The 27,815-nt window shown below is 39.5% G+C and overlaps 1 protein-coding gene across 1 annotated transcript in view; it reads right to left on the bottom strand.

Annotated features, from left to right (window-relative positions):
* TJP1 (tight junction protein 1) overlaps window positions 1–27,815 on the bottom strand; it is a 161,251-nt gene that overhangs the window by 49,329 nt on the left and 84,107 nt on the right.

The following is a 27,815-nucleotide window of genomic DNA, read 5'->3' on the forward strand; positions in this document are numbered from 1 at the left end:
TAAAGATTCCAAATTTAGAGTATAAATTTTAACATGTAATTGAAAGTACTTATCTTCTCTTTACTTAAAGATCAACTTTATCTCAGATTTTTTTTTTTCTAATCATTTCAAACCCAAGATTTTCAAGAAACTCGTGTAATATTTTAATTCTTTAAATCTCAGGATGCAACTTGAAAAGCACTCCTTTTACCACAAGTAACTGCTTAAGCAGCACACACTGCCCTCCTACTAGTTTCCATCCTCAGAAATATCCCCTCCCTCACATCACTCTCATGCAAGTGTTACAGGTATGTATATGGTCATTCCCTCATTAGTTCATCTCAACTCCAACAACAGCAACTGCTTGTGGCATGGTTTGTAAGCCAGTTCTGTGAATGTAAAAGCTCAAACTGCAGCCTCCCATGACATGCACACAGCTGTGCCCACAGTTTCACAGCCACTGACACAGTTCAGAACAGGAAACTCCAGTCACACACCACCTGCCTTTGTTTGAAAGCCATGGGGGTGGTCAAACGGTGGTGCACATTGCTCAGGAAGGCTATGGAGTATGATCCTTGGAGGTGTTCAAGACTCATCTGGATGAGATCCTGGGCAAGCTGCCGTAGCTGACCCTACTTGGAGTATGAGGCTAGATTAGATGATCTCCAGAGCTCTGTCTGACCCCACTGTTCTGCAATTATTCTATAAACCACATTTCATGAGAACTGCTTTGAGCACAGCGTTAGACTAGCTGAACTCGAGTCCCTTCCAATCTTAATTACTCCATGATTCTAAGTCACATTTCCAGCACATTTCTGAAGCCAAATCCTATCATCCAACAGCAGACACAACCACCATCTCTGCACACAGCTCGGCATTACTGTTTTATCACTCATTAAGAACATTAGTTGGAGTTACTTCAGCTTGATTTTTCCCCTGGGGGAGGAGGAGAAGAGCACAGTATCAGTACCAAAGAAAACAAAATGATATCATATTAGCTTTATATAAACCTAAAATCAGGCTTTTTAATTAAAAAATACAAAGCCAAAATGTACATAATAAGTGATATGGCTACAAAAAATTACCAACATGAATACAGACATCAGAGCAGTAATCAAAGCATTGAAGCACTTCAAGCCAGAATTCCTCTTACCTTGTTTTCAATCCAGAAAATCATAACCCAGTTACCCAGGACTGCAACATATAAATTTTAGATCATTATACTCTGAAAATCTGTCAAATGAGAGCCTCAGGATAGGCAACAGTATCCCATTAAGACAGAGCTGGGATGATTTTCCAAGATACTACTCAGAGCTTTCAAGTATCAATCAGACCCAACACACATTTAAGAGCTTTGCATTAAAATTCAAGTTACAGATTCAGATCTACATCTTTGGCATCTTCCAGCTTGACAACAAAAGAGCAGCATACCTAAGTTAATTTCTCTTTAAAATGTTTTGGGGGTGGGGGGTGGCATTTGCTTGTTTTGGTTTTGTGTTTTAGAGCCCACATAGCCATAGCCAAACAATACATTTTACAGTTAATTTTAGAAGAATTTGGTAAATAAGGACTTGAAATGCAGGTCGCCCAAACACACGCTACTTTTTGTCTCAGAAGCAGTTGACAACTACTGTTGTAGTTCCGGGATTCAGGGGAAGGGGCTGTTTCTCTGATATCTTACCCCTTGAATCTCAGTATGAAGAAATACATCACTGCAGTAAGGTTTTCTTCCCCTCCCACTTAGAGGTACAATTTTTTTTCCTCTGAATCTCAAGCAATCACTCAGTAGGAAATTTCAGGTTAAGTGTCCTTCCCTACCCAGAACAACCACACACACAGATGGTATCTTCCCACCCTCAATTTGGGTAACTGTCAGTTAAGAAGATTCAATTTTAGCAGTCACGTGGCTGCTAAAGCATCTGCAGAACACAGTACAACTCTGAGCTCACATTTACTTCACATACTCAAAGAAAGTTCGAAGCCAAGGATACAGAAACACAGGAGTTCAAAGAGGAAGAGACGAGTGAAATACTCCAGCACCTGGAAAAGGAGTAACTTGTTTGATTAGAAAGCTGTTAGTGACTTTGGAGTAAGGAGACAATGGTGACAAATAGTTTCGTTTAAAAAGTGCAGGGTTCTGTTTTGTTTTCTAGTGCAGAGCTTGAGTTGAGAGAGGAACAGAAAAAAATCCAAGAAGTCACTGAGAGAAAAGAATGAGAACTAGAGCAGCATTGCCATACCCCACTGGCCAGAGGTGGACACACAAAGTAACAAATGCTACGGTAGTGATTAATGCTAGTGTTCAAAAGGCTTATTCGGCTATCAGCAAGGTAAACATTCCTAACTTTCTTATCAGCCAAGAAGCTGTGGCAAGCAGAAAACACATTTTTCCTCAGGACTCTCCCTATCCTATTAACATCTAGCTTCAAATTACTTCACCATGAAATGGATTTTCCTATTTTTTTGAAAACATCTGACTTGAAGAGGTATCTGTTTAAGCAGGCACAATTTAGTACACTTTGATACTTTACTCCACAATTGTCTCTCAGTCTCTCCCTGTTTATATGCACATCAATCTGTTCTGGGATTTGCCTCCTAAAAAAACTTTTCTTCTAAAGCTAACATATTAATAAATGATGCAGAAAAAATTAGCCATCTACAACTGTCCTTGCATCCAATCACAAAGCTGAATGACACAGCACTGACAGAACTCAAAACTGGGTAATAAGCTGAAGATGTAGAAAGCAAAAACCCAGTAAGTTATATTAGTCACTAAAACCAGTATTTAAGTTCTGAACAACACAGTGCAGGAGAAGAGAGGGGGGAAAAAAGCCCTCTGCTTTTTTATACCAAGTTGTTCCATTGCATTCAGCAGCCCACAGACCTAAAGATGAACTCCCACATCCCAAGGAGAATCTTCCTACAGCTCAATCAACATCTTCATTTTCATCAGTCCTTTACAACCTTCTGTTTAGTGTCTATGTAACATAAATTAAAATTATCCACTATTGATAAGAAAAATCAAAATTACTGTGAAGGTTCAGTTTCAAAAGAGTGGTGCAATGGGGTCTAAGAAAGAGGAATTCAGTCATTGTATGAACCAACTGAACAGGTGCCCAATAACACTGCCAAGGAAAAGCACAACAGCCAGGGACGGGACTTGGAGCAAACTCCCCTGGCAGAACAAGTATATCCTTAAAACAGCACCTTGAGGCGGCTGCTTGACTATACAAAGGGTTAAGGAGCAGGAAAAGCCTAAGCTTAAGGCTACTTTTGTTCCCAGGTCAGAGATCTCCCCTTCATCTGCAAAGCTATTCTGAATGAATCAAGGAATCAGTCTGGCACTGATGATGGCTTTCCTGAGGTGGAAAAGGAGAAGAGAAGCTAACAAAATAAAAGCAGAAAACTTCTCCAGTGGGTTACTCATTGACTTAGAGTGTAGAAACCCCTCCCATATAACAGACCTGCAGACACTTTCATAACTGCAGACACTGCTTTCCTGGGTAACACAACTGCTTATTCACAGCCAGCTATAGAATGGGATTTATTTTTTTTATCTTAATCCTGGCTATACTATTAGATATTTGCAAAATATGGGAGTTTCCTTTCGGAAGGCAAAAGAAGACTCATTTTTACCACAAGACGACTTAAAACATGTTTTATGGAAAACACGTGCATATTTTTCTACCTTCTAATTTACTAATATTTTCCTTTTTTTAATGGTCTGTTTCCTTCTCTTCAAGAGCCAAGGCCAGTAACAAGCACAAAAGAAAATAACAGCAGCTCCAGAAGAATCAACGAGACATTTCCACACTTTTCTTTCCCTTCCCTTAAAAGGACACAGAGCAGCAACAGGGATGTCCCTGCCACCCAAACACACCCAAAACATCTTTTAATTCCAATCATAACTCCTCATCTTCTTAAAAGGTAGCAATGAAACCAATTCCGATGAGGAGCCAAGACCGGAGAAGGGGTACTAAAGCCAGGCCTGAGATACTGCCCAGCACTGTCAGCCGCCCTGGGCACAATCCTCCTCTTTGGTTTTCTACTGGCAGCAATCCTGCTGTTGCCTTTCACTAGAGCAGTAGTTCACAACCAGATCTCTTCAGAAAAGTTGGACACAAATCACCATATATTAACTTAAGCTAAGAAAAGTAAGCACTGTTTAAGACAGAATGTTCTGGGGTTTGGGGGCTTTGGATTTTCTGTTTTGAAGAACGCATCTCCACCCTCACTCCCAAGTGGCTGAATTCCCATGAAGCCCAGACTGAAAAATTGCCCCAGCCATTCCTCACTCCCTGAGTCAGGAGCCAACACCCAGTCTCCTTCCCCGCCCTCATGAAGGCAGGGTAGAAAAGACATTGGCTACAGTCACTGGAACAAACTGACACAGTAATTACTGGCCAAGAGGCTGTAATACAGGCTTCAAATTGACCTCTGCAGGTATTCAGATTTACATAACAATCATATCTGTTCCCATCCCATCCTACAGACACAGCTAGGACTTGTTTCTTCCCTGTTCACACATCAAAGCAGGGAAAGGGACAAGGGAACTCCCTACCATGCTCGAGTAAAATTGTTGACAGAGCAGAACTTCCTAGCGGCATGTTGCCTTATGCATACAAAGCAAAACAGTGCACTTCAAAAGCAATGGAATGCCCTCTTCTCATAAAAATCTATTTGGTAGACCTTCAATTATTCCCACCATTGTAGATGAACTAGCACTGAATTTTACATAAAACTCTGAATGTGAATTCAGAAAGCTTTAATTACCAAAACTGACAGTCTTTCAGATCAAATAGCTTCAAGGCCTTTCTTCTGCAGTTTCCACTTGACCTTCTACTTCTCCAGTTGAGTTTTAAGGTGATATAACTAAAAACACAGTCACATCAAAGAAAAAAAAAAGCCACACTCAGAAAGTCAAAGGTTAAACCTTAAAAATGGTCACAAAGCTACTTTTGTATTTAGATCACCAATTAAAAATAAACTCATTTCAGTGGAACAAACTGCCTCACCAGCAGCTTTAACCACAAGACACTAACTTCTATTACCATAATTTCAAGTATATCAACAATACAGGATTATATTCTTAACCAAAACTCCATTATGTCCCTTCATCACCACTCTGGAATGCACATTCCCAAGCAGGCAAGAAAACTATGCAGGCAGAAATCATCAAGGCTATTTTAAAATATGCATTGTGCTTCTACAGAACTGTATCCTCCACCTACCTGGAACTGTATTTAAAAATGGAGACTTCACAAACCCAGAGCCCTTAAACAAGAGCAAAATTCTCCACTTCTGAAAGTTGATCTGATTGGATTTTAACTTAAAAACTGCAAGACTGAAAAACTACAAAACTATAACCTGAAACTCGAGTTGCAAACTAAAAAGGCACTCAAGTTTACACAACCTTTACCTCACCTCTGTATTATTCCAGGACTCCTTGCACTATAGAAAGCAGCTCTGTTGAACTTCAACATTTTGAATGTAATAAATTAAGAAAATAACAAAAAGGTTAAAGACCAGAGGAAGTAACTAGTGCAGAAGTTTAAGTCTTGCCCCATCTGTTACATTATCTCTTCAAGCTTCACATTCTAAAGTGAGTTAAGGTTTTAATTGACAAAAAGAGAACAAATTAATCTGAAGAGCGTGAAGTTCAAAAAGAAGCAAGGAAGAAAAGTAACAAAAATCCCACTTGGCTGTATTTCCCCCCTCTGCAAATATTATTTCACATTGCTGCACATTAGATCCAATCTGTTCCTCAAAAAAATAAAAAGGAAATCAACAGCAGAAGGGTATCCACACTCTTGTCCTACTTGAGTCAGCACCTTGACTCTTGAGTGGGAAGGTACACAGCAAAACATAACCTAATTTACTTTCACAGATAAACTTCAGTTCTTTCAAGAGCAGAACTTCACTTGCACCACACTCTTGCGCTCTTGGATGCTCCTCACCATTCAGCAGCCCAAACATCAAGTATATACTGGTATCTGCAAGCAAAGGATGCAGAAGGCCAATTTTGTGACAACATGTGATCTTTTCTGGGCCTTGGATAAATCAGCAATATATTTTTAGGATTGCTTCATGACCTTTTCTTAAGGAACCTGAAATTATTACAAGGTGATACAGAGAAAAAAAAAAAGTAGTTAAAAAGCTCTTTTCCCATTCCACCTCTGCTTTACGTCTTGCAACTACACGGTAGACTAAGGATGTATTTTAGCTACCCAATCCTGACAAATACATGATAAATTGAACACAATTAAGTTCCATGAGCATGTACCAACTATCAGCTTGCATGCACTTATGCTGGTGACATTTTCCCTTGACAGTGCACTATCAACTTAGGAGTCAGTGCTCCCAAGCCACGTTTACTCTCAAAAGATCAAAGACAGACATGCTTTATCAAAACAACAGTGTCAATTATTGATGCACATACTTAACAGACTTAAATACTGAGACCAACGGCAGTGCAACATGTGGCAGAAGAGTGAAGTTTCTGCAACAGCCTCTCCAAACTGGAGGGAAGGCTGTTGCAAAGCATCGAGGACAGATTATCATCATCAATTCAAATAACTTACAGTTCCACATACCTACATCATTGCATCAGTACAATAAAATGCAAACATCTGTATTACTATGATAAAATTTTCAAAAGCAGTCTTTTAGGTTTACTTAGGTTTCCTTTAGTGTTAGGATACAATACAAATACAACCATATTTTCAGGTTTTCCTTTTGCTACGGATATTAGCACTGAGTACACACTTTTTCCAAGATGAAATCCGAGCTTCTCATGTAAGAAAGTGATAAGCATCCAAACACACACAGTTGTGGTATCTGAAGTTTGTACTTGGAACTCAGCCTAAACAAGTCTGACCGAATGGTAAAGTTGATTGAGTTGCAAAGCATTTTTACTTTTTAGTCGGCTCATTTTACACTTGTTCCACAAGATATTTAAGGAGCTCTCCTCCCTACCACCAAAAATATTAGTCTACTCCAGTGCAAGTTAGAACAACACTCAGCATAAGCCTTTTTTATCAGTCCACAAAAAATCATCCAACACAACCAAAAGTAATGCTCTTACTTAAACGAGCTTCAGTTACTTTCAGACTCACTTTCAAAACTGGAATGAGGAAGAAGAAAGTTTGTACACTCTACAAGCACTCAACAAGAAAAATAAACATTACTGAGGTATTAAAGAAAGCTACAAATAAACCCAAGTAAATACAGGCAGCAGTTTGACAGCCATTAAGAATGTCTGACAGCGAAAATCTAGACATATCGGCATGGTAAGTAATATCAAAAGCTTTCTGTTAGCAGGTTGAATAGCAGGAGAATCTCATGGCCTTTTTAGAATTGTCACTACAGGTAAACTATTGGTGGTCTCTCTGTCTGTACAGGCCTAAGGAGCTACCTTAATTCTCGGCCCTCAGTACCTGATACAGAGGCACATCACTGAAATTATCTTCTATAGCAGTCAGTTTGGTACCTTTTATAAACACGGAAACAAAAAAAAAAAATTAATTATGTTCAAGTACAGTGTTTTGCTTTTGCACAGTTAAGACACATCAAGTGAAGAATCCCAACCTAATCACTACATCAAGACGTGCTCATAACATAATAGTGGATATTATGACTTCAATTCAACTCTGAAATAAGAATGAACTATCCAGTAACACAAGCAGAGATATTACATGCTTAGACAGACTTATGAGAAGCTACTCTTTCTCCTTAAGTCATCATAATTTCTTTAAGATTAATCTTTGATTTCTAGCCAAGCTATGGTGGAGACAACAAGCACACAGAGTACTTCAGAAGAGGAAGTCTTCTGAAATAGAGGAACAAAGACTAAAAACAGAAGTCTATACATAACTACTCAGAGATGCTACCTGTCAAACCTACCTCTTAGTAAGTATTTCTCATCTGTGCTTAATGGGCAGATGTCTTTTTTGCTTAGTCAGCACATTTTTTGAAATGGAAAAGTATGAATGATATTCCAGCTGTTTATCCAACCAGCTAGAAAAGAAACTGGGTAAGCTCTTGGTTACCAGCTGAAATGTCTGTATAATTTTGGCAAATGACTTGTTTATCCCAGGCTACAGCTACAGTTCATTCAAGTGTTGCCCAAAAAAACTATCAAGTTACATGTCAACAAGAACCAGATACTGGGGATGGTGGAAGGAGAAGGAAGCAACAAACCTGTAAATTAAGCAAGTCTTAGTTCTTTCAGAGGAACATCTTCCCAAATGAGTAAGAAACCTCAAGAGTTTAGCTTCAGTACACCAGATAAATCTGTTTGATGAGTCAGTTCAATGCAGAGAAACTATTCAATCCAGAGTATTCTTAAAAAAAAAAAAAAAATCCTGAAGACTAAATAGGGGAGGATAAAAACAGTGAAAAAGCTGGTCAGAACAATGAGACATGAAAGAGTAGTTCCAGCAAAGACAGCTGTAGTACAGTTTTATCAGTAAAGCCAGAACTGAACAGCAAAAGAAAACTGTCAGAATGCTTTCAAAACTTGATTGATAACAGTACCTTCATAGTCATGTATCTTCTAATGAATTGCAAGAGAAATTTAAGTGCAGTGATGATATCTAAATTTGTACTGCTTGTATCAATGTATTGATTCAGTCGCATCTTCTCCACTGATTTTTGTAGGTTCACCTTCAGAAGTAATTTCTTCTGAAATTTAATCCTCTAAAAGACACTGTAATATTATCAAGACATGAAAGTAATGCATCCTTCTTGCCTCACTGTGCCATTTCAGTTGATTCAGATTAACGCATGTTGAACTGAGCCGTGGAAAATTTTTTCTTCTACGGAAGTTAAGGTACAACTACAAAAAAGATCATTTGAATATATACGAAAACCAAATTTTTTTGTCCTAACAATCACTACAAGGAGTGCATCAAAACAGTAAGAAAATACTCACTATGTAATTACACTGTTAGTTAGGTTCCTGCTGTAAAATCATTACTCATTCTATTGTCTTCACTGCATTGCTATAGAGGGGAAAATATACTGCACTCTTTTACAACTGGAAATTCATGTTTTAGTGCACTGTCACTATATATAATGTAATCAAATAGTAAAGGCAATTTTAAGTACACCGGCTGCTTATTCCTGAATATACACTATTTGTTCAAGAGATTTTAGGCACAAATTGTGCATATTTTGCAGTTATGGGAATTGCAGTAAACAAGTGTAGTCACACTTCCCCCAAACAAGGAGACAATGATGCCATGCTGCACAACAGCAGCTCAGTCTTAGAATTATATAAAATATTATACATGACACATATACATAATATCAGTAAGATACTACTACTCTGTTTTCCACCTCTCAGCAGGATAGAACAGAGATGCTTAGGCTTTGAACTAAAAAAACCCACTGAACTCAACCAGGCTTAGAATCTGAAGTACAGGCAACCAGTAGGATATATTAAACATAAACACGCTCCCCGGAAACAAAGGATAAAGTGTGAATTGCTAAACTTGCCCTCCATAGGTAATGGGCTATTACACTTCTTACTTAGAGGCTTACTTAGATTAGATGTCCACTTCCCCCAAACATCCAGCACCTTATTTTCAGTGAGGGTATGGATTCTCTGCGTATTCAGAAAGAAAAAAACAGTTTATCTTTGTAACAGTCTCTTCAGAATACTGGAATTACAGACTTTATTTAGTTTTATTAATAGTTGTTAGATCAGGTAGTACCTGAATTGCAGGGATCATGGGAAGAGGAAAAATAAGTCCAAAAGTATAAAGACAGTAAACAAAAAATGAAGTCAGACTAATCTTTATTCATGATCTAGTCCTGCAGAAGGTGGTACCGGCAGTTACCAGGTCTGATGCCCATTAAGCACTAGACACTTAAAAGAAACGTTTGCTTTTCAAATTCTTCCAGTTCTTCACGCCAATTCAAGAAAAGCCATGAGCTCAAACATCTATACAATATATGCTATATAGCAGTAAACTACTTCCCACTGCATCAGTTATCATCAATAAAGAACCATTGTTCTTTTTAATCCCCCCCTCCTCTGCCCACTCACACACACTTTCCTCTCCCTAATCCACCCACTCTTTAAAGCCACCATATGAACTTTTAAAGGCTGCTTGTTTGCAGCAGCTCTGAATAAACCACACGAATCAAACCTCTCACACACACTAATATTTTTGAAGTGAAAATTAACACAAATACAATTTAAATGGAGACAAGTAAACAATTGGGCTCAGATAAGAACTGTGTGTGTAGTCAGCAGGGAAGAAGTGTTGTCAAAGAAAATGGGGGCTAAAAGCATGGAATGAGAGCTAGCTTTGTTCACAGGCAGTAGCCTAAGTGCCTATCAGTCAGCAAAAGCATTTTTAAAACAGCTGCATCAAAGCTTTCTGCAAGTTAGTCAGCATGTGACAGGCCAGCACATTACAACAGTGCCACAGCAATCTCTGCATAATAGGAGTGCTCTGAGTGACCTGAAAGGTCAGTGTTTTCAAGCATTCCAGTAATCTGTAAATTGCCTTGGCTTATCGCTTGGAAGCAACATAATTACATTGCTTGAAGGGCTAGGACAGTAAAGACAGATTTTAGGTATTATATTTTGGTCAGCTACATACTAAACTCTACACCGAAAGTATATCCAGGAAATACAGGCTAATGTAAAAATTTAAATTAAAAAAAAAAAAAAAGGAACATTAAAACATGAAAAAGTCTGCCCTTCTGATAGAGGAAAAACTACTTACTAAGTTTTGTAACACTGTCTATAGTAGTTTATCAAGTATAAATATCTCTGAGAGTTTATTTCTTTAACAAGTGTGTCAAAATGTTCAAAGTTGTTTTATATAAAACTGATTTTTAAGTACAGCAAGACTGCAATTACTACTGAGTAAATAAAAAAGGTCCTGTTCTGGAAGCTAAAAGGTAGAGCAAGCAAAATGCAATTTCATACTGTTTAGTTCCATTTGAAAAATGGTACTTTCTATCACAGAAAAATTATTACTGCCAGCTATAAACAGTCTAAGCAATTTACAGCAAAGCAAGGCTGGTCATCAACTTTATTAACAACTTTTTCTACAAACAGAAAAGAAAAACTGGAACCCTGAGTCAATCTACCTCACGAGATTAAGCTGTTGGCAACTAAATATGGCATTTTTAATCAAGAAGAGCCAAACTATTTCAACCCACTGTTTGATTCATGTGCTTCTGTGCTGTCCCACACCACAGCACATACACTCCAACCTGATCCCAAGGCTCAGGGAACAGGCACCTGCACTGGCAGCTCACCACAGTTTACTTCACCCTATCCTCTGCAGCACTTCTGCTGCTCAGCAGATCACTGTCTGCTTCCCCTGCCACTGTACCACTAGCAAATCTAATTCTAGCGAACTCAAGCATTCATCATTCACACAGGACGGAGTAAAACAAAGGACAAATGCAAAGAATACGGTAAAAATTCTTCATTTTATTTGACTCAGAGAAGAAGGAAAAAAAGCCTATGCATTATTTCTCTGATTGCTTGCTTTCGGTAAAAGTATTTTTATTACCAGTAGCTACTTAAAGGCATGGTTGATTTTTTTTTTAAATCTCCATTTAAAAAAATGGAGTAATAGTAAATGCAGTCAGAAGTTCAGGCTAGCAAAAGGCATGCTGCAGAAACATCACATTCAAGTTTAAAATCTCCTGCCTGTAGCACAACTTGAACTGCAGGACACAAATCTTGTATTATTGTAAACCAAACTAACTTTACAGCCAAAAAGATATTCCTAGCATTAGCAGTGATACACTTAAGAGGTACCCCTCATAATGCTGGAATAAAAAAAAAACCAAACCAACAACACTGGTCATTCTAAAGAAGCAATGATCTCAGCAACTCTCAACCACTGGCTTCTTACTATTGCTTACACACCTTCCCAAGATAAAGAGACATTTACTGATTGCAGATAAACACAACACATGAGAAAACCTTTTACACTGGCATTGGTTTATTTCAAACGAATCATCTCCGACTTAGCACAAAGGCTAAGACAGTTCTTCAAAATCAAAAATCAAACAAACACCTAATGTTTCAACTTCCATCCCCAAAACCCCTCTTAACATGCAGGACAGGCAGCTATAAAATCAGACAAAGTACAAATGGGTGTATTTCAATCTAACTGGTACTACTGCACCTAAAGCAATGTAAAACACAGCAGTCAGCAGCTCTAAGACAAATATAATAGGCTAAATATTCAGAGTTGCATACTGACAAGGTATTCAAACTATTTAACCAATAGATCCCCTAATTTGAAACTCAGCAGTTTCCTGGGCAGTTCTAGGGCGGATCTACCATCCAACTATCAACAACAAACAAACTACAATAAAATAGATGAGGAGGATTGGAAAAAATAAGCCAACATACTACAGAGTACTTCTACAGCAGTGTAACCCATTCAGTTGAAACGTTCTCGGTTCAAGCCATGAACATGTTTTTTATAAACCTGTATACCTTTCTTGTATTCCTCACCTGAAGGCTCCCTGTTTTAGGAGCATTAATCCAGTCTACATTATCCATAGAGTGCAAAACTCAATCAAAATGCAAGTCCATTTAGTACTCTCAGATGAGATTACCCTCCAGGAATTTCCATTCCTGCATAGCTGGGTTATTAACAGAGAGGTTTATACTGTATGCAACGGCCAATCACTTTCCACAACTTAATTTCAATTCTGAAGGAAACACAAGTTCTTTTGTCAGAAAGCCATGCCTTCAAGCTTGGCTTCAAGATCTTAATACCTACTGGAAAAACTTTCAGGGAGTCCAGGTTTATAGAGAAATCCTGTACCTTTTTCACCTAACACTGTGCTGGAAACCTCATTCATGTGGAGGCATTCTTGGGCAAAGGAGTATTTTTTCCAAATAACATGTAGGAACAACGCTGGGTCAAGTGAGATTAAAAATTTTTTTAAAAAGCATCCTGTGCTGAGAGGGTTAACATGATCTGGCCTTTTCTCAGATTTCCTTCTGGGGAAGCCAGTCATCTAAAATGAACATGAATTACATATTTATTGAGTCTTGGAATTTGTTCAGATAACCAGTACTTCGCATAGTTAACCCCAGCTATTATCCTGATCCCATACGACTTAAAACTGACTAATTACTTGATACCACATTGTCAAGAAGCACCTCAAAGTTATTTCTGGAGTTTTACAGTTACAGTCATTCTAATTGTTATTTTCTAATAGAACCATTACATAATTTATGCCTATTACATTTTCAACAAAGCTGAAAGAAGCTATGTTCATAATCTCCCCTTTGGTTTTTTAGGTTTTCTTATTTTATTTTTTAAGACTTTTAAATATGTTTTTACACACTGTTTTATAGCAACGTGTGCCAGGTCAGTCCTTTTGCAAACTCATGTCACCACTGTTGTAATTTAAGTAATAGAAAAACTGACATCATTGTTCAAATTTCACAGTCTGCCCTGTTTCATTATGCTACTGCTTCTAGTTATAATTTAAGGTTATTACCACCTTTTAATTAATTCTACTTAGAAAAATCGAGCAGTATCTCTTCAGCCACAAGTCACTTCTTAGTAAGTTTAGTTATATTAATCACAAAGTTCGATAACACAAAGTCACTAATGTTGCAGCAGGAGTGCCACTTGTAGCAGCTGTGGTCTAAAGAAAATAGCCAACAAGGTCTGTAGGAAAGGAGTTCTTCTTCAGGAGCAATGTCCAAAAGCCTGACCATATGTTCTCATATGTATTACCAAGTCTCTATGTATCTTGCTCATCCTACCTCCCATCTGGGTACATCCTAGGAAAGTCACCAGTCCAGAGTGTAAATAGCTGGAACGGGTCCATTTAATATTTACAAGAAAAATTTTAAGCTGGATACATAAAAGGGGGCCATCTGTTAAAGCAATTGCTGACCCAGTGGGGCAGAGGGGAAGCCACTGTTACTGGACCCAATACAAACTAGGCAAGGAACTGCTTATACAATCCCAGAGGATCATGAGTTGAAAAATAATTATTGCTTGTTTAGGAGGAGTGGGGGAAATATTTTATAAATAAGTTCCTAAGAAGAACTCAAATGTAAAAGGCAGTGGTGAGGAAGACAGAAGACTGCTTTTCAGCGCAGTACTTACTGGGAAAAGCCTTGAGAGCTACAAATCAAAGAAACCGCCTGCTTTTGCTCAATTTCTATTTTCAGCATCAGTACTTTGCATATGTGGGGGTAGAGAGACAAAAAGACAATCTGAGCCAAGTTCTGCTATTGCCTGCCTCCTCTGCTATGGAAAATTAACCAAACACCCTATGATGAGTTACGAAGGCCAAAAAGGGTCACAATATCTTTGTCCACTTCTCCCAAGGATATGAAGTTCTCCAATGCAACATTCCCCACGGTGATCATCTTACTGAATTTAGGTTGCCCTCCCCCACCACAAAAGGGAAGAACATCTGTTTATAATGGATTAGGAAACAAGAATCCTATTAAAGATTACCAAATGCTCTTGAGAAAATAAATACTATTTTAACATACAGCCAATATTTAAATTTTTAGCACCAACAATAAAGTTATTTTTCCAAGGGTCCAAATAAATCCTGATGTGCATATGCAGGAAAGAACCCTAAAGAGCTACTAAGATCCTACAGAGTTAGGAATAGTAAATATAGTCCCAGTCCTGCACATACTGGAGCATTTTTCCAACCCTGCAGTAGCCCATCTACATAACTCAAGGAGTCCACAGGGTTTGAGGCTTAAGGAGTTATCTAAGGATATAACACAGCAAAAAAAAAAAATCTCATGGATAACCAAGCAGACACCACTGTCCCTGGACAAGTCACCACACTTGTGGCCTCAGCAGTGCCTTTTCCTCTGTAGGACCCAAGGGACCCAAAGTGGACTGTACAACATTCAGTTGAATGTGACCCTCCATTTTCTCAGATCCTTCACTGTCACAGCCCCTTGAAACAAGAGCATCCCTGCTATTTATGAGTGTAGAGCACACATTTGAATAATCAGTCCCTAAAATAGCATAATTATAAGACAAGACAATGTTTTCATTTCAGGACTTTTTGGACTCAGCATAAGTACACTGCAAAGAATCACAGAATTAATTTTAAGACTTCCCTATGGCTGTTTGCTTAATCAGTATATTCAGTGAAGAAGTCATTAGCAATATATTTGCCTGAGAAAACACTGAACATAGTTTGATATTAATTTTTGTTATATTTATACCATAATAATAAGGACAAATTTGGGGGATATAAATGACCAATGTCTTTCTTAACTCATAACAAAAACTTAACAGTAACTGTTTGCTTCAAATACTATCCCTTAACTCAAACAGACACTTAGAATTTTACACAGTGTTCTAAACCAAACACCGGGACTATTCATTTTGACATGGACAGGCATGGCTTTACTGTTCCCACACTGTGATCGTAATCAGATTTTCCCCCACCACTCTGGTGTAGACAAGACATGGCCTTTCCTCTGTAGAGGACAGGAGAACAAAACAGAAGAGAGGATCTTATTTCACACTGCAGTTATTGACAGGGCCTCTACCAAACGGGCAAACACTCGGGGCCTTGGTCAGAACTTCAACAACTTTGATACAAAGCCTTTGGATGAGTGCTGTGATCTGAGCTAGACAATACTTTTGCATAGCATTTCAAGTAATAAAACCAAAATATTTAGCACAATTCAGAGCTTGAGTAGTTCACTAGTTACAGCTCTGTTTCCCAACTCAGTACCTTATGCTGAGGACTTAGTAACAAGTATTTTCATGAGTACCCAGGTTTTGACAACAATGGTACCTTGCAGTGTTCAACATAGACATATATATTCAAGCTTAGTGACCACTCCTGATTTCAAGCACTAATTTAAAATATCATGTTTTGAGCTTTTTTCTGCATGGTATCTCTTCTCATAGAATGCAAGCAGTAGTGCAATGTGCATGTTAAACACCTATGATGTACAATAACCTGTTTCTAGATGTTTTCCTTGACACAAAGATTATCTAGCTGGTCACTGATAAGGTCTTACTGACTTCCCACTCTATAAAGGTGGAACCAGTTGCCAGGCAGTCAGATTTCAAGCTCTGTTTACATTACAGTAATCTTTATGCTGCACATTGAACCAGAAGCAAACTCCAGAATACACTTCATAATGACCTACAGAGTGTGGAGGTTGTGGCTCTTCTTACATTGTAACAAAATTCATACTGAAAAATGTATCTAAAGTATCACCTGGTAGCTGAAGCTGCTGACAGTCATAACAATGAATTTAAGAAAATACAAGTTATATAGATAACTTCTTCTTTGAAAAAAACCCATCGAATATTAAAATTAGTATTTCCGAAGGTGAAAATACTTATGGAAACACTATCAAAATTCAATGCAGTAATTTTAAAGGATCTTTTTTCCAAGTAGGAGGTAGATTCTTAGGTTAAACCAAATTCTCAGTTACTTTCCCATTTACATTTTCCATATATTTATTTCTTTGTTGTTCCAGTTGAAGAATCTCACCAACAACTGGAAAGCTGATCTAAGTTTACAATGTTCATGTACAGACTTACATGGGAAAACCAAAATACTGTTCCAAACTTAAGTATATCACAGACTATATTAAAGAACACTTAAAAAGTCTACATATATATCCTCTACAAAAAACAAATACATTCCTGCCTCCAACTAAGATTTTGGGTAGAGCACTAACCCACATTTATGACCATAGATCATTCCCTCTTAAAACAAGAAACCAAAGAGTCCTTGCAATCAGCATGTCTTGAGCCATTATCATGATCATGTTCTCAACTTATTCAAGGCCTAGTTAACAGATACGTGCCTGGACCTAGAAAACAAGTTAGAATAACCAAAATTCAATTAATTACAGGACTGAGGTGAAAGACTGGGAAATATTCTTCATGAATGTATTTAAAACTAGATGGAAGTCTCCAGAACTCAGGTTTGCATTCAAAAAGGCTTAAGAATTCAGTAAGTCCTGGCCCCACATTTACTATTTACAAGCTTTTTGGTTTCGTTTGTTTGGGTTTTTCGGGGTTTTTTTTCAAATGTGGACTATATTTGAAACCCAGCTTAAAGGTAGAAAGCTTCACATCCCATTATTAAGACCCTGATACAGTCATTCCCAGAGCATCCATCAGCATTGTTCAAAAAGACATCAGAGGAGATTAGGCCCCTTACATTTTGCAGTAACAGCCACAACCAGATTAGACTGCAAGCAAGACTTTATTTCTCTCATAATTTTCTATTGTATACTACCAACAGCTACAAAAAGCATGTAACACCTTAATAAAACCACACTCTTCTACAGCATAGCACAGAAAAAGCTAAGTAATCAAAACTGAAGGGCAGTGAAAGACTGTTAAAGACTGTTGACAATAGGGCATAATAATACAATCAATCATAGCAGCCAAGATTCCCTCATATACAAATTAGCTGAATAATTCTTATCAATTTTTATTTTTTTATTTTTTTTTAGTTTTTATCTGGTCAAGTGTCCTAAGATAAATGTGGACACCGGCTCAAGACTCAAAAGTATACTAAGTAACTATTAAGAGAAGATCATTCAGAGAGGCTTTTTTTTAAGGCATTACAACCCCAAAAATGAGAAACCAGATACCATGCCCAAAGGGGTGACTGAAGGAAACAAGATCTGAAACTTGAACACAGAAGTCCTCCAATACTGTAGTATTTAAAAAATATTTTTAATCCTCCCATCTACAACTTTTAATGGGCAGTGGCCCAGGCCCTAATGGCTGAAGTACAAATAACACTGTCCATCTACTGAAAGCATTTACGTTTTGACAAGAAAATTCGTATCAACTGTATGCATCAGATTCTAGCCCCTAAAGTAATTTCTGTGATCAAGATCAAAAAGGCAAGAAATAATTCTGATAAAAAGGTATCACAGCTATACAGTAAGAATTTACACTGGCAAAGTTACAGGACTTACAAAATTAACTTTTTTCCTGAGAACGCTATTTTAAATACATGACTTCTATAAATCTGAAAGCACACCAGTGAAGAGTTAAACATAAGTGAGACTATATTTTGCAACATTCTTAAATTAACATACCTTGCAGTATAATTAGTTTGGCTGATATTGTATACATGTAGGCAAAGGGCCAACGTGATATGACCATGAGCAGGAAGAGTTTCAAATAACTGCTATGGTAAGATACAACTTCGAATTTACACCAGTTTGTATACCAGTCTACAATCAAAACAGACGCTCCTTCAGTATTTAAAAATAGAAAAGACAGTGCAGGCATGTGTGGAAGGCAGTATTTGTCTCACAAAAGACCTGTATTTTAAGAGAGAAGTTTGAACTGGAAATGAGAACTTTACATTCTGATTTTATACAGAAGAAAATCTGCAAAATTTAAGGTGATGCAATTTCACAGAATCCCTTGCATAGCAGAACTCTAATACAACACTATTCAAGAAAACATTTATCTTCAACTCCTATTTATTGTTAATATAAATGCATCTGAACAGGGTTAAAAAGTATGTTTTATTTGTCTCTGTAGCTAGGCAATACCACCAGTGTGAAATATTACCCAAAATAAGTTAGTCCTCCCATCATATATATTTATTGTTGAAATGTGTGCACATATATGTTTAAACGCAATAAAATATCTCTGGAAGCATACTCAGAAGATGCATGAAACTCAGTAAGTCAATACTGGCTTTTAAGTTTTTCAATGCCACTCTTGGGAGCCGAGGTTGCCTTGAACACACTTCGAAAGTAAGACTCTGGGATTGATAAAATGGCCAGGTAACAATATCTTACAACTACAGTAAGTTTGTTTGTTACTTAATACCTCAAGTAGTTCAGTTTTTCAGTAGCAATGCGGTAAGGTGTGCATTTTGCTTCAGCCTGGAGAAAATCACTTCTGAGTAAGTGCATACCGGCTAGTGACATCAGACCGAAACCACACAGTTTCACTCGAAAGCAAACACCACTAAGGCGAGCTCCGGCAACACGACGGGAACTTGTCGCGCTGAAGCCACAGCAACTACTCAGGCACCACAAGCTAAAAATTAGTCCGAAATTCAAATTCAAACTAGTTTCAAAGTAAACCTTTAATTTTACACGAAGCAGAAATAACCTGTTGAGCGTTCCTAACTCCACCTCTTCCCCTCGGGGCCGCTCGGCATTACTCACCGCGCTGTGCCGGGGGAGGTCAGAGTACAAACCGTGCACCTGCACCGCCAACACCTACGGATCAGGTGGAGGACCGGCACAAGTTTCTGATGGATTACTGCCGCCCCAAAGCTGTTTACCGTATGTCAGCAACAATCATCCCCGACTGATTCAGCGGCCACAGAAAAATCCTGCAGTACTGGACTCTCCTGGCTGAACCTTTCCTAATTACTACCCGGCTCCAGCCTGGAACAAAAGGGCACGGCCGGCGCACCGGCGGGAGTGTGGGGGCTCCAGGAGCCGGCCTGCCCCGGGGCCCCGCGCCCGCACATCCAACAGGTGGGCGGCAGGGCCGGGGGGGCCGCGGGAGGGAGGCTTAGCGGGGAAAGCGGCCGGGAGGCTCTGGCCCGCCTCGCCCACCTCCTCGGTCCGCTGCCCCCGCCACCCCCGCTCTCGGCGATGAGCCGCAGGCTCGGCGGGGCAATAGACAAACCGCGCCGAGGGTACCGCGGGGATCGAAGCGGGTAGGGAGCGCCGGGGCTGAGCCTTACCTTCGAGGGAGCCGCCGCGGCCCTGGCAGACATTTTGTTTCCTTCTCTCCCCCGGAGCCGGGCGAGCGTGTGCGCGCCTGCAACTTCTCAGGCCGGGGGAGAGAAACTCGGCACCGCCACCCGCGCCTCACGCAGCCGCCCGAATAAACATCCCAGGGCGCGGGGGGGAGGAGGAAGAGGAGGGCAGTGGGGAAGGGGCGGGGACGGGGGAGGAGGGAGAGAGGAAGAAAGAGGAAGGGGAGCGGAGCAGAGGCTCAAGTTTGATAAAAGTGCAGTGTCTCTCCCGCGGCGCCTGGCGCGCCGGAGCCAGGTCCCGCCGCCGGAACGCGGGAGCGGCCGCGCTGCCCTCGGGCCCGTCCCTTCAGCGGCCGCGCCACCCGCCCGCCGCGTGCCGCTCCCCCCGCGCAGCCACCGACATGTCCGACCGCCGGCACGGCCCATCCCGCCGCGGGGGGACCGCGCGCCCCGCCGCCGTCTCCCTCCGTCCCGCCGCCGGACCCGGACCCCCGGACGGCGGCGGAGCGGCGCCGGCGGAGCGGTCCATCGCGGCACCGCGGGCTCCGCCGGGCGCGGCGCGGTGCGAGGCCGCCCGCGGGGCTCGGCCGCCGCCGGGCTCCCCCGCGCCATGGTCGGGGCGGCGGGGGCCGAGCGCGGCCGGCCCGGCGCAGCCTATGGGAGCGCGGGGGGCGTTTGAACCCGGGCAGCGGAGCAGGCCGGGACCGGCTCCGGCGCCGCCCCGAGCCCGCAGAGCTGCGGGACGGCGGAGCCCCGCATGGTCCGGCTCTGCGCTCTCGGCGGGGCGAAGGAGTTCCGGTCCCCCTGCAACCGGCCGCAGAACTGGGATGTCGATCAGCGCGGGCTCAAACCTGCTTTTGCGTTTCCCCATTGTTTGAAGGGGCGGGATATCAGTTTTCAAGTTCCTTAATTGTACATTTTGTTCTTGAGATAAAAGCACTAAAGGCACAAAAAGAAAACAACTTGGGAGATTTGATTTGCTTTCAGGTGGTGACTGCATAGCCTTAGCATTTCCTATAGGACCACGAACTGTGCCTGTGGCTTTGAAAAATAAACTTTTCCCAATATTTTAGGCACAGTGTTTTTAGTGTCTTTTATAAAGTAAGTATTTGATGATGATGATGATGATTTATTTAAGCACTAAGAGAAATACTGCAAACGTTTCTTTCCATTTAAAAGGAAAGGCTTTTTAAAGATGTGATTTTACTTTTGGGAGGTGGATGCCTTACCCATGCACAATGAGTCTGTCTGAATATTCAGCTAGAGTTGACTCTTGCTTTTGGGATGGCTCATGCCACAGAAAACTGAGCACATATTCCCAAATTTTGTAGGACCGAGTCATAAGTTAAACAAACCACTTCCATAAGTATCCCCCACTTAAGTGTTTCAAACCTCAGTGAAAAGATGTCATGCTCTGTGTATTAGCCACGTCACTATGGTCCATAGTTTATGATATTGATTAATTTACTGTTTAATATTAGAATAGAGCAAAAGTTGCATGATTAATCAGGTATATGAGCTGCGAGTGAAAGAAAAGTCGGTGAGAAAAAATCCCAGACCAAAATAGGAGTACTTTGCATTCTCTTTGCAAATATTTCATGAAATCTGGATGACAGCAAAAGCCATGGTATCAGGGCCATTATTTTCATGCAGTTGTACTTTTTATGTGCTACCAGCTGCTTTTGTGCTCCATGCAATCTTCAGAAATACTTAAATTCTTAAAAGAAGCAATAATTCATGATCCAAATCACTCCCTCTGCCAAGAAACGCCCTACCCAAAGCTCCCATATGAGTTTTACGTTTGTTCTCCTTTGAAAATAAACAAATTCATATTCCAGGAAATAGCTGAAGCAGATTCCCAAGGCAACAGTCCGAAATCAGGGGGGGGAAGGGCCAACTCAACTCCTCCACCATGGTGTGGAGAATGAGGCGCTGCAGGGCAGAGAGAGCCCAGCAGGCCCGTCTCCCAGCACACACTAGGGCAGACTCAAAGCCCCAGTAACCTCTAGCCTTTGTCAGCACCATCCCTGACTTTCTGACACCTGACGACTGCTCCCAGACTGGTGGAGTACTGTGGCTTCACCCCTTTTCCCACGGAGACGCAGCGGCTGTGCTGAGCTCTGGAGGGGCCTGCTCTCCGTGGGAGCTCCCCCGTGTTGCAGCATGGCCTTCTGCCAAAGGTCCTCCGCTGGCCCCTTCCCTGAAAACACTAGTGCACAGTTTTTGTTTGGTAATTGCTAGATGTAACTAAGCTTCAGATTATTTTTTTTACTTTATCTACACGTGCAGAAGGTGGAATGTGACATTTTTTATGCCCGCATGTTTCGTTGCCAGAGTCTAAGAGCATTCACCAGAGGAGGCAGGAAGGAAAAGGCTGAGAACACAACAGGAAGGAGGGGGAAGATTTCAAGGTGTGGGGATGCACGAAAAGAAACCTGGGCAGGGTGACCTGAAAAAGTGTAGGCTAAAATAATCATTCCCTTTCATCTTTCTCCCCTTGAATAGCTCTGGGGAGGGTGGGCAAGGTCTGCAGGCTGGGGAGGAGGACAGGCTGGGAGTGAAGACTAAAGATAATAAACCAAGATGAGGCATATGGCAGGGGAACCAACGGGGACTGCAGGCATGCAAACACACAGAGGTGGAAACGGATCCCTAAAATAAGGAAGAAGGACCATGGGCAAGGACAGCAGTTGTTACGGTATTGGGAGAAAGATGGGGAACAAATAAAATGGTGAAAGAAAAATAGTAAGCAAAGAAAGTTCCAACAAAGATGAATGTGCCAGTTTTGTATCATCTTACCCTGGATGAGAAAATGCCATCAGTCCATACATTGAATTTGACAAGGAGGGAAACTATTGAATAAGGAAGGACTTCTGCAAGGGGTTTGAAACACCTGACAGTTGGACATACATAACTCCTTTGGCCCCCAGAGACTAATGAGATTTTCTTTCTTTTCCCTTCTTTTCTCTCAATCTCTTTTTTCCTTTTTTGATTTTATTTTTTATTATTTGTTCCTTCCTTTCCTTCCTTCCCTCCTCTCCTCCCTTCTTTTTCCTTCCAACAGTTCTTTAAAATTCATCTCTACTCTTGCTATAAATTAGAGGAGCTAGAAATGCCATCTTATTCTATTAGCACTGGCAAAATGCATGCATTTGTTGGTAGATGCAAATTATTTTTAATTAATGTTTTTGCTTGTTTTTATACATAGAAATAGCAGAACCATGTTCCTATTATTTGAAATTCTTCCTTTAGGAGAATTTTTTCAACTCTTCATTAATAAATTGCTAACAAGCAAACCTAACATCAACAGTACTGAAAATGCCAAATCCAATGTTAGTCTAGTCAACATAAAATCATTACCTTAAGTAAAAGTAACCTAGAATTATATTCCTATTTAACATTTTTTTAGAAAATTCTTAGTAAAGTATTACAAAATTCATGTCTGAAAGAGCATGTTGTATTTTGTTAAGACTGTTGGGATCCCCGTGTATTCATGTATTCCCTTTAAAAAGCTCTAAGGAAAAAGCAGATGTCTCTGTATATATATACACATATCGATTAGCGAGAGAGATACACGTTAGTGTTTATGCATATATATGCTATATATATATATAGTACATTCAGTCAGATACAGATATATACCAAGTCCCATCTGTTAGCTGAAGAATCAGAATTTTAAAACATATTCCCGATATTACCATTATAGGTCCTGAAAACAGGATGGCTTCCCCATTTTTAGAGAGAAAATTGTCTCAAAAGTCAAATGCTGAAGAAAAGCAAGTGCTTAACTTGGGAGATGCCTAAAAAAAGTACTATTATATTTTCTTGCTAGGAAACCTAAAAATAAAACTATTATTTAACAAGTATAGTTCAAACCATATCCCTAAATTGATTCAAAGGATACAGAAGGACAGTCAGATGTGTGAATCCATCTTTCTAACTGAGGACATGTTACACTGCAAGAACAGGAAGTCTATTCTCTACTTTGTGTTGACTTAACTTTTTAAGAAATGTTTTGACCACTTAAAGAAGGGGAAGAAGGAAACCACAGAACCGCAGCCACTACAGAGACAAATTCTTGTGGGTTTCATGGTGTTGGTGGCTCAGAAAAAGAGAAGAGTTCATATAAGATCTTTCAGAGGTATCAGATGGTTTTGTTGTCCTATGAGGGAGTCTTGGGATGCTTAACTATAGTATGCCTATATATTATCAATGATGGCATGCAGTTTAGTTGATATTGTACATTCTGTATTTGTAGTTGCCACCTGATTTCAGCATTTCAGGAACAAAGAAAAAGGGGAAGAGAAAATGAGAATTCACCATATAAACCATAAGAGAAGAAATTATTTGTTTCTACCTCAAAAAATAACAAAGTGGTTTAAAGAAAGCTGTGGGAAATCCACATCCTTAAAATTACACAGAACTTCAGTGTCTTGATGAATCAAGTCCCTAGGGGAAAAATTAATGTAGTAATGATGTCTAGTAATGATTCTTATCTTCCTCTCACTTCCATGCAGTTAAAGCTTGCTTCCTATATCTACTTACTCTTTAAAAGGCTGTATATCGCTGCAGATGCCTCTCCCAGAAACACTGCAGATAATTGCTCAGTATACAGGGAATAGAGACTTCCAGTAACTTCTTGCCTCTCACATATTGGAACTGTTAGACAAAGACAAAATCCCAAACATCTGTACTTTACCTCTCATTAACAGGTTAAAGCACACACGTCAAGTACACACCAGAGGCTGGATACGCCCAGAATATGAATAAACCCAACCTGTTCTGACAGTCAGCCTGTCTTAAACACCTGCTGTTTAAAGTAATTGTTATTTCTTGTTTAACACCTTAAAAAAGAGTTCTAGGTTTAACACAGTGCAAGTTTTTTTTTTCTGTTCAGCCAGAATATCACTTCAACTTTTAAGCAAATGGGAAATGTACAAATAGAATTAAAAGTAGGTTGCAGTGGCAACGCAACATTATTTTCAGCCTTAAAATACCTAAAGAATTTATCACTGCAGAGCTGAAGAGTAGAGTCTCCTTGGTTTGGACCAGTTCTTAGAGAATCTTTGTCATCTGTATAATTATGTGTAGTGACAAAATCTGAGACCACTGTTGAAGAAAATGTTCATGTGGTTCACAGCAGCAGAGCTAAATTATTACAGAAATTTATTACAGAAATGTTATGTAACTATTCTACTTCCCATCTCAGATATTTTGTGAACAGAACTGTGTATTTCAATGCACTGCAGCTGATCAAGACTGAATTTACAAAATGCTTCACTGTTAAGTAGCCACTGGTTGTCAAAATGTCAGATATTCTGAACTGTGCTACTTTCTCCAGGTTTATTTGGTAGAGAAGGGACTGTTAAAATAATCAGAGACAGCTGTGAGACTTCAGCAGGTGCACATTCAGTGAGTCTGTGGTTCCAGGTGGATAAACAGTCACACTGCGGACAGTACTACACATGCTCCACCGATCTACAATTCTTATTTTCATAGTTTGCTTTTAGAGAGCACGACTAGCAGTTCATTCTTAAAAACGCTTGCCCAGACAACAAGCAACATGCACCAAAGACTAACTGTACAGGCACTTTAGAAAATAAAAAATAAAACAGACACAGGCTTCGTTACTTACAAACTTTAAGTATTTCAGAAAGGCAGCCCAGGGACAGCTTAACAAAATTGATTCATTTCATTTCCTTGCTAGCAAACAACTCTGTATCCAAACCCAGACATTTTCCAGGAACCCTTGTGCAAGACACAAAGTGACAAAACTGTTCTCTGAACCTCCCCCCCCAAAAAAATTCCCCACATATAAGGAGGAACAAAGATGGGGAGAAAAGGTGTGGTTTTTCCAACCCAGATAGTTTTGAAAGGTGAGATCACTTCTACAGTTTCTCGAGCACAAATATCAGGCTTGCAATAAGTACTATGGGAAAGTATCATGACTCATTTTTGTTAATGAGAAGGGCTTGCATTCAGAACATGAAAATATGTACTGAAAATTGTTACATTCAACACAAAAATATATACTGAAAATTGTTATACTGCTAAAAACATTTATACATGATGGTGCAAAAGTGTGAGCTAATTTGTTTCTCAATTCTTCATATAAGAAAGACTTTACTGCATAATTGCAAAAATGTAGAAACTTAAATGACCAAACTTTATAAACTATAATCTATTTTTTTTTTGCCACTCAGCTTTTGTCTTTTAGAATGTCAAATTTATTTTTCTCCTCTAATCTTTGTTATTACAACTGGTACAAGACTCCATTTATTCTTTTAAAATTCACATGCACAAGTCCATCAAGTCAGGGGACTAACAATGTGCTTAAAAGTGGGAACACCAGATTACACCCACTTAATTCTAGTGTAATCTTTACCTTAGTTGGTAGCTCTGTCCTAGTAGCACCTGCTTTACAAGAGCAACTTCAGCAAGGTTCAGAGCAGGTAAGTAAGGTGACTAAGCTCCTGATGGTCACACCCAAAGGGTATGAACTCTTTCCATTTCAGTATTTGCTTTTGTTCCTACCTCCAGATATTAAAAACAGTTTAAAAAAAGGCATTTTAAAAAGATCGCTGTTTGTGTCAGTGTAAGAAACTCAAGTTATCTTATTTGTACCCCCTGAAGTTTTCTTAACTATATATTATTGGATGATTAATATTGCACAGTGGTGTCACCACTGGTCTGCAATGGTTCGTTGAGGCTCCCTTTGAAAATTATCCTTCCAAAACATATTGTCTGAGATGTGATTGCATAACATATTAAATATAAACATGTTATAAAACACTACAGTAGAACATAGTTTTATGAGTTTTAACTTCATATTTCAATAATTTAGCCTACACCCTCAACAGATCCTATTTAAGACAAATTCATTGAGCATCACATCCTTTCCATCTTAAAGTTAGGAGTACTTTTCAGTTACTTTTAGTCTGTAGCAACTAAGTATACATCTGGTTATCTGTGTTATTACGTATTCTATTTTAGCTGTCTGCAATCAATAGCAAAATTTAGCTCCCTGGGACAACATGTTTTGCAATATGCCCTATTTCGTCTGTTACAGTGTGGTTAATATTAAAATTTTTAATTATATAAATAAAACTAGTTACAAATTTTTAAAATAAATTTAAAAGTTTTCAGTGTATGTAACAGTTTAAAGATGGCAATATATATGAGAGGATACTAGAACAGAAAGTGCTTAGTGTGGAAGGATATTGCATTATTTCCTGAGATGTTGTTGTCAGGAAAGAAAAACACATGTCACAGGTTGGCTTTTAGGCTTTGGTATGTCACGGCACATGAAATCAGTGGGCAACGCACACTAACGTGACGACCGCCCCACATTCTTCTTACGTTACTGACCACTTGTTTCTCCTCTTGTACCGTGTCAGCCCTTCCATAGCTGCATCTTACTAACTCTGTGGGGATAACTGAAGTGATACTCATTAAAAAATTATCCTTGTAGCACAGAGGCAGGAATAAGTGGCCAAAGATGGAGACTTAAGCTGAATTTACTGGCAAAGATAACATGACTATGTATCTACATTTGCATAGCATTTATCTACACTTTAAGCACATAGATCACCTCAGCTGCAGATTTCTGAACCTGTGGACAAAAGACATCCTTTGCCTTAGAGAGGTACCTCATCTGACATAAGACTGCTTGCTTCACTCCTTGGATAATTGCATGGCATTTTTCAAGTAGTCACCATGCACGTGCAAGAAATTCTTAGAAGCTCAATTTTTTTAGTTTGGAGATTTATGTAATATTAGCTGTATAAAGACATAGTGCAACCATTTGTCACTGAATCCCTCAAAAGCCCTCAAAAAGCATGCATGCATTTTACACTTGGTCCCATTAACTGCAACCTGTAATGCATTTTCAATAAAATTTTTTAGAAATAACTAAATAACATTTTAATTCAAGATTTACATAACCAAATTTTGACCACAGAGTAATATTGAATATGTTTAACCCAGTAAACAAGAGATTCAAGCAGATGTGAAGTAATAAATGAGAAATTTTTTTATGAGTCATCACACTGCTTATACTGATACAGCCCAAATTTCACTTATTTCTCTCAGCTAAATAGATTCAGTCCAGCTTTCTAGGC

This window comes from Chiroxiphia lanceolata, chromosome 12 (genome assembly GCF_009829145.1).
Source record: "Chiroxiphia lanceolata isolate bChiLan1 chromosome 12, bChiLan1.pri, whole genome shotgun sequence".
NCBI lineage: Eukaryota > Metazoa > Chordata > Aves > Passeriformes > Pipridae > Chiroxiphia > Chiroxiphia lanceolata.